We start from the raw sequence: 5,970 nt of genomic DNA, 5'->3' as shown, positions 1-5,970 counted from the left end.
TCCGGCAGCTGACCTTGCCCTTCCGACGACACGCCAGATCGGCCGGTATGTCGAGGTCGTGAGGGACGACCCACCGGACTCCCGCCTGCACGCGCTAGCCTCCGCCGTCTTTGCTCCTCTTCCCGGCCTAGCTGTTGTTCCTCTTCCGCGGCTCCGTCTCTTCGTCAACCAAGCAAGCAGCAGCACTAGTACGCTGGTGTGTCTAGCTAGCTAGTACGCCGATGTTGTGGCTAGCCGGTGCACTAGCAGCTCAGGAAGACGGCGAGGATCAAGAGCAGCAACAGCGCACGCGACAAGCAGCAGCGGGCGCACAATGGCAAGCAGCAGTAGCGGTCGGCGCCTGCAGTTGACCACCAATGGATCTAGGATGGGTCGGGTGGCGCTACTTTTTTTTCTATTTACTCCTTTTATCGAGTGGTGCTCTCGGTAAACTACCTTGCCACGTAGCTACATCGCCGTTTGCTCCGTCCCGTCTAATCACTTTTTTTTCCCGAGTGACCTTATTTGAAACTTGGCAAAGGCTTTGCCGAGTGTCCCACAAATGGATCTCGGCAAATTTCTGTTTGCCGGAAGGTGGTACGCCGAGTGTCCTTTGCCGAGTGCAACACTCGGCACAGACTTTGCCGAGCCGAGTGTTTTTGGCCCTTTGCCGAGTGTTTGTGGCACTCGGTGTATAGTTCAATTCTAGTAGTGCATTGCAGAAGGCCTTGGGGCCCGGCGGCTTGCCTTCGTCGCTGCAAAACTTCTTGCACTTGTCGTCGGTACACTTTGGGAAAAAGATGGAGTAGCATGACACCGGCAAAGGAAAAACAGTAGTCTCATCTGCCTGCGTGTCCGCAGACATAAAAATAAAAGAAAATGTGGGTTTCAACAATAGAATATGGAAAATGCCCTTAATCTTCTGCTCTTTGCAAATTAAATGATAAAATTCACTAATCAACCTCTGTGTGGGCATCGCATGGGGAGAGAAGAAGGGTGGTAGCCATGACCACCATGAGGGTGGCCACGAAGCACAGGACGCTCGTGTTCTTCTTCAGCATCGCCATGCATGGTGCACAATACAGGAGGGCAGGAGTCTGGTTACGCTCACGTACATACAATTCTTTCTTTCTTTGTGTTGTTATAGTATTCTAATTGTGTGTTTATATAGATGTGTATGCCTAGCCTATTAGAAGTATACATTAATTAAATGATTGGTCAATGCTTTAATTCACATAACAAATATAGTAGATAGTAAATATCTTGTGTATGGATAAGTGGATAGGTACTGCTTGCATGTCCATCGAAGAAATTATTGATTGTGATTAATTATTATATATCTTTGGCGATTTGATTCGAACACAAGAGGTAGTGAAGGCTTTTGCGATTTAATTAGATTAAGAAAGTTCCACTAAAAAAATAGACTAAGAAAATAAAATTGTTATACTAAAAATGTAATTTACAAAACAGATTTTATAATAAGTGAATATATTATACTATTGTAGTGTCTATTTTCTATGGTTTAAAAAATAAATGTTCCACCATCTTTGGAAAATGTTCATGCCTGCTAAAAATTGTTCCAAGTTTGTAAAATTAAATTTCCATGCAATTTCCGAAATAAGGTTGAATGGGAACTTGTCTTAAAAGATACTTTTCATGTTTCATATTATATTGTAAAATATCCATGTTTGCCGATTTGAAATCACATGTGTCAAAAGAATGTTCACGCACTTTACTAAAATATTGTATGCCAGATAAAAAACAAAACACAATACATACAGAGATGAAAAAAAAATACTTTGTATGAAAACAGAATTGAAGGAAATGTTTCACATTCAATGGAAAATTTACATACTCACCTAATAAAATATTCAAGTGTGTATAAAAAAAATGCTTATGCAACTTCTGAAAATGTTTGAACGGGGGAATTTGTTTCAGAGTCGTTCTTTTTAGGGTTTCGTCTTAAGTGGAATTGTTTTAGTTTTCACACTAAATATTCAAATGAAAACATGAACGAAATTTGTATGCCTTTCGTTGGGCCAGATCGACGTGACGCTACACAGATCCGTCCCCAAATGATGCATTCAACGCATCCGAGAGACTCGCCATCGCCGTTGTGGCACTGCAGTCTCGTGTCAGCCTCCATCATGCAGAGCCGCACATGGAAATCTCACGCAAACACATGACCTCTGCCGTGCGCCATCAAGGAGGCAGGCTGTCGTGTTGGCTGGGAGAACAGTACAGACCTACTACGTTCTAGTACTAGCTACAGTGGCTTGACGCGCCAAGCTAGTGTAGTACAGCCAATAGGACTGCAAACCTTTTGCACCAAAAAAAGCAAGAGGCCCATCCCTTTAAAAGGAAAATTAAAGACTCTTTGTAGCAGTAGCACACCATGGCCCATAGGTCACGTACGTTCTTGTCCTTGAGCTGTCAGCTTCGGGCTGGCTGGGAGTTTATCTGCTCATGACCTTTTATTTTGTGTGCGCAGGAGTTTGGGGGTGAGGTTTCAGCTAAGAGCATCTTCGCCTAGTTCGGCCCCAGCGCACCCGACGTATGCGTTTTCGCGTTTGCGCCGGCGTTTTTTCCGCCCTGGGAGTGATCAAGTTCCCAGCCGCGCCCCCAGGGTTCGGCCCCCGGACGCCCAAAAAATTCAAACTTGTCTTTCCCGCTGTAAAAAAAACGCTACAAGTTCGGCTATCCCCATGCCACAAGTCGACAATCGAACCACGGTTCGGCGATCAAAGATACCCGAAAGTTCGGCGATCAAAAGGAAGGAAAGCATAGACACGGGACACATCAAATGGCGGGCTCCTCTGGCGTAGGACTGGCCGGGGTTGGCGTGGACGCAGGCGTGCTCGGCGTCGGCATGGCTTCTGTGCTGGGGCTGGTGGTTGGCGTCGGCACCGCTTCATTGGGGCTGGGGCTGGGCGTCGGCGTTGGTGTCGTCGTGGGCGTAGGGGGCGGTGGTTGACGCCGGCCCGGGCATCCGGTTCAAGATGAGGCCGCGCTCCGCCAGGTACCACGCTTTGACTTGCTCGTCCATCGTCGACATGTCTGCCGCCATCAAGAACGCCAGGTCGGTCTTCCTCTTCTTCGCGGCGACGTTGGTCCGGAGTAGGTCGAGCTTCACGTCCTGCTTCGTCATCAACGTTGACCACCGCGCGTCGGATTTCTCCTCCCTCTTTGCGGCGTTGTTCTTGGCGTCGGTGATGCACTGCTCGATCGATGATTGCAGTTGTTCGGCAGCGGGTGTCGTGTCCCTCACCACCTTGGCTCTTTTCTTGCCATCAGGGCGCCCATCCGCCGCCCCGGGTGCAGGCACGTCCGGCTTGTACGTCTCCTTGGCCTTGGCGAGGGTGAGCCGGACCTCCCTCCACTTCTCGCACGACTCAATCCTGGAGAACACGTGAAGACCTTGAACTTTGGTCGTTGTTGTCCTGGCGATACATGTTAAACATCAGAACCATCTGCACAACGAAAACAAGTGTCAGCGAAGTACATGGCGGGCAAAAAGAATTGGGCCGGCGACCGATGACCATACCTGGCCCTCGACGTTGGTGCCGCTTTCCGGGCGAGCCGCGACCTCGTCGACGATCCCAAGCCATTTGTTGCAGGCCACCTCAATGATCGCCCAATGGTTCTCCATGGCCTTGTCGCCGCGCTCCATGTGGATGTTGGCGAAGTAGGGGTCGGCCAACTTGCGCTCATCGAACGCCGTCTTGATCCTTCTCCAGTACGTGTTGGCGTTCTGATTCGAGCCGGTGATCGGGTTGATGCTGACGGTCTTCCATGCTTCGGCGAGGCACTCGTCTTCCTTGGACGTTCACTTGACGCGAGGCTCGCCCTGCCTGGCATTGGCCGCCCGCTTCTTTCTCCCTTTCGTCGTCGGCGCCGGCTCCGCCTGTTCTTCCTCCTCCACCTCCTCGGCATCGTCGAGCTCGTCGTCCATGTCGATGGTGGTGTCCCTCATTTCGTCTTGTACGTGGAACCCGGGGCAGGAAGCGGCGGCCACCGAGCCGCTCGTGATGATCTCGTCCATGTCGGCGTCGGTATTGACGAACTGTGGCGCCGAGCCGTGCGCGAAGGGTAGGGTGCCTCGGCACAGAGGCGGCCTAGGCAAGGCTGAGTACGCTGGCAGTGAAGAGATGTACTGGGTGGGATGGCCATCGACGAACGCGGGGGAGGGAGTGCGCTGGTCGGGGTTCAGGCCGCAGGGGGAGGCACGCGGCGGTGCATCATGCGAGAAGGTGATGTTAGGGTTGAAACCGCCATGTGCGTCGCCGTCGGAGTAGCCAGGCGAGGGTGCATACCCCCATCGCGGCGGGGGTGGCGAGAAGTTGGTCCGCGACGCGACGCTCTGTTGGCTCCACGCGGCTTGCGCATAGTGGCCGGGCGCAAGGTTCATCCCGGCGTTGAACGTCCGCACTCCACGCGGCGTTCGACATGCCGGGTGGCCTTGCCATCGGCACCCTCGCCTTCTTCTGCTTCTGCTGGGTGGAATCGGCGGTGGCGGCGCGAGGGTCCACATACTTCTTCGGCGGCACGGCGGCCGAATGAGAGGAGAATGCCGGGAGCGGCGGGGGAGAAGGGGGAAGCACTGGGAAAATGGAGGGAAAGGGGGGAGAAAATGGCGGGAAATAGGCCTGTGTCGCCGACAGCGCTGGCCCACGCGCCTTTTTGCTTCGGCCGGCGCCCCCCAGGGGGTTGGGTTCGCTAGTTGTTATTTCGGCCCATACCGGCGATAAACAACGACCTGGGGGCACGACTGGGCTGTTTTTTCGTCGCCGACGCTAAAATGGCGCCTTGGGGGCCTGTTGGGGAGGCGAGTGGAGATGCTCTAACAATAGTAGAATGAATACGTAATGGTACCGAGAGTAGATTTCGTTGTATTTTATATGGTACTTGATACGTCTCCAACGTATCTATAATTTTTTATTGTTCCATGCTATATTATATTCTGTTTTGGTTGTTTAATGGGCTTTACTATACACTTTTATATTATTTTTGGGACTAACCAATGAACCGGAGGCCCAGCCCAAATTGCTGTTTTTTTGCCTATTTCAATGTTTCGAAGGAAAAGAATATCAAACGGAGTCCAAACGGAATGAAACCTTCGGGAACGTGATTTTTGGAACAAACGTGATCCAGAGGACTTGGAGTCTATGTAAAGCAATCAACGAGGAAGGCACGAGGCAGGGGGCGCACCTACCCCCCTGGGCGCGCCCTCCACCCTCGTGGGCCCCTCGTTGCTCCACCGACGTACTTCTTCCTCCTATATATACCTACGTACCCCCAAACCATCAGATACGGAGCCAAAACCCTATTTTCACCGCCGCAACCTTCTGTACTCGTGAGATCCCATCTTGGGGCCTTTTCCGGCGCTCCGCCGAAGGGGGCATTGATCATGGAGGGCTTCTACATCAACACCATAGCCTCTCCAATGATGTGTGAGTAGTTTACCTCAGACCTTCGGGTCCATAGTTATTAGCTAGATGGCTTCTTCTCTCTCTTTGGATCTCAATACAAAGTTCTCCTCAATCTTCTTAGAGATCTATTCGATGTAATCTTCTTTTGCGATGTGTTTGTCGAGATCCGATGAATTGTGGGTTTATGATCAAGATTGTCTATGAACAATATTTGAATCTCCTCTGAATTCTTTTATGTATGATTGGTTATCTTTGCAAGTCTCTTCAAATTATCAGTTTGGTTTGGCCTACTAGATTGATCTTTCTTGCAATGGGAGAAGTGCTTATGAAAGCACAAGTGCTCCCTGTGTGATTTTGGTAATTAATGTCAACATATCTCTTATTGGACTAATGTTTCTACCTAGTATGTTTCAGATAAGGTCAACAATGGAGTGGCATGGACTAGAGGATGTGGAACCCCTTCAAGATGCTAAAGGCAAAGGATTGGCTCAAGACTCTACATTTTCTATTTTAGTGATCCAAGATCACATTGAGTCCATAGGAAAGCCAATACTATTAAGAA

At 50.5% G+C, this 5,970-nt stretch overlaps 1 pseudogene; it reads right to left on the bottom strand.

Moving 5' to 3' along the window:
• Window positions 1-2,492: 2,492 nt before the first annotated feature.
• LOC123076093 (protein MLP1 homolog) lies at window positions 2,493-4,387 on the bottom strand (annotated as a pseudogene).
• Window positions 4,388-5,970: the final 1,583 nt, after the last annotated feature.

Source organism: Triticum aestivum, chromosome 3D (genome assembly GCF_018294505.1).
Source record: "Triticum aestivum cultivar Chinese Spring chromosome 3D, IWGSC CS RefSeq v2.1, whole genome shotgun sequence".
Taxonomy (NCBI): domain Eukaryota; kingdom Viridiplantae; phylum Streptophyta; class Magnoliopsida; order Poales; family Poaceae; genus Triticum; species Triticum aestivum.
Note: the sequence above shows the minus strand (reverse complement) of the source record. Positions and strands in the feature narration are given on the sequence as shown.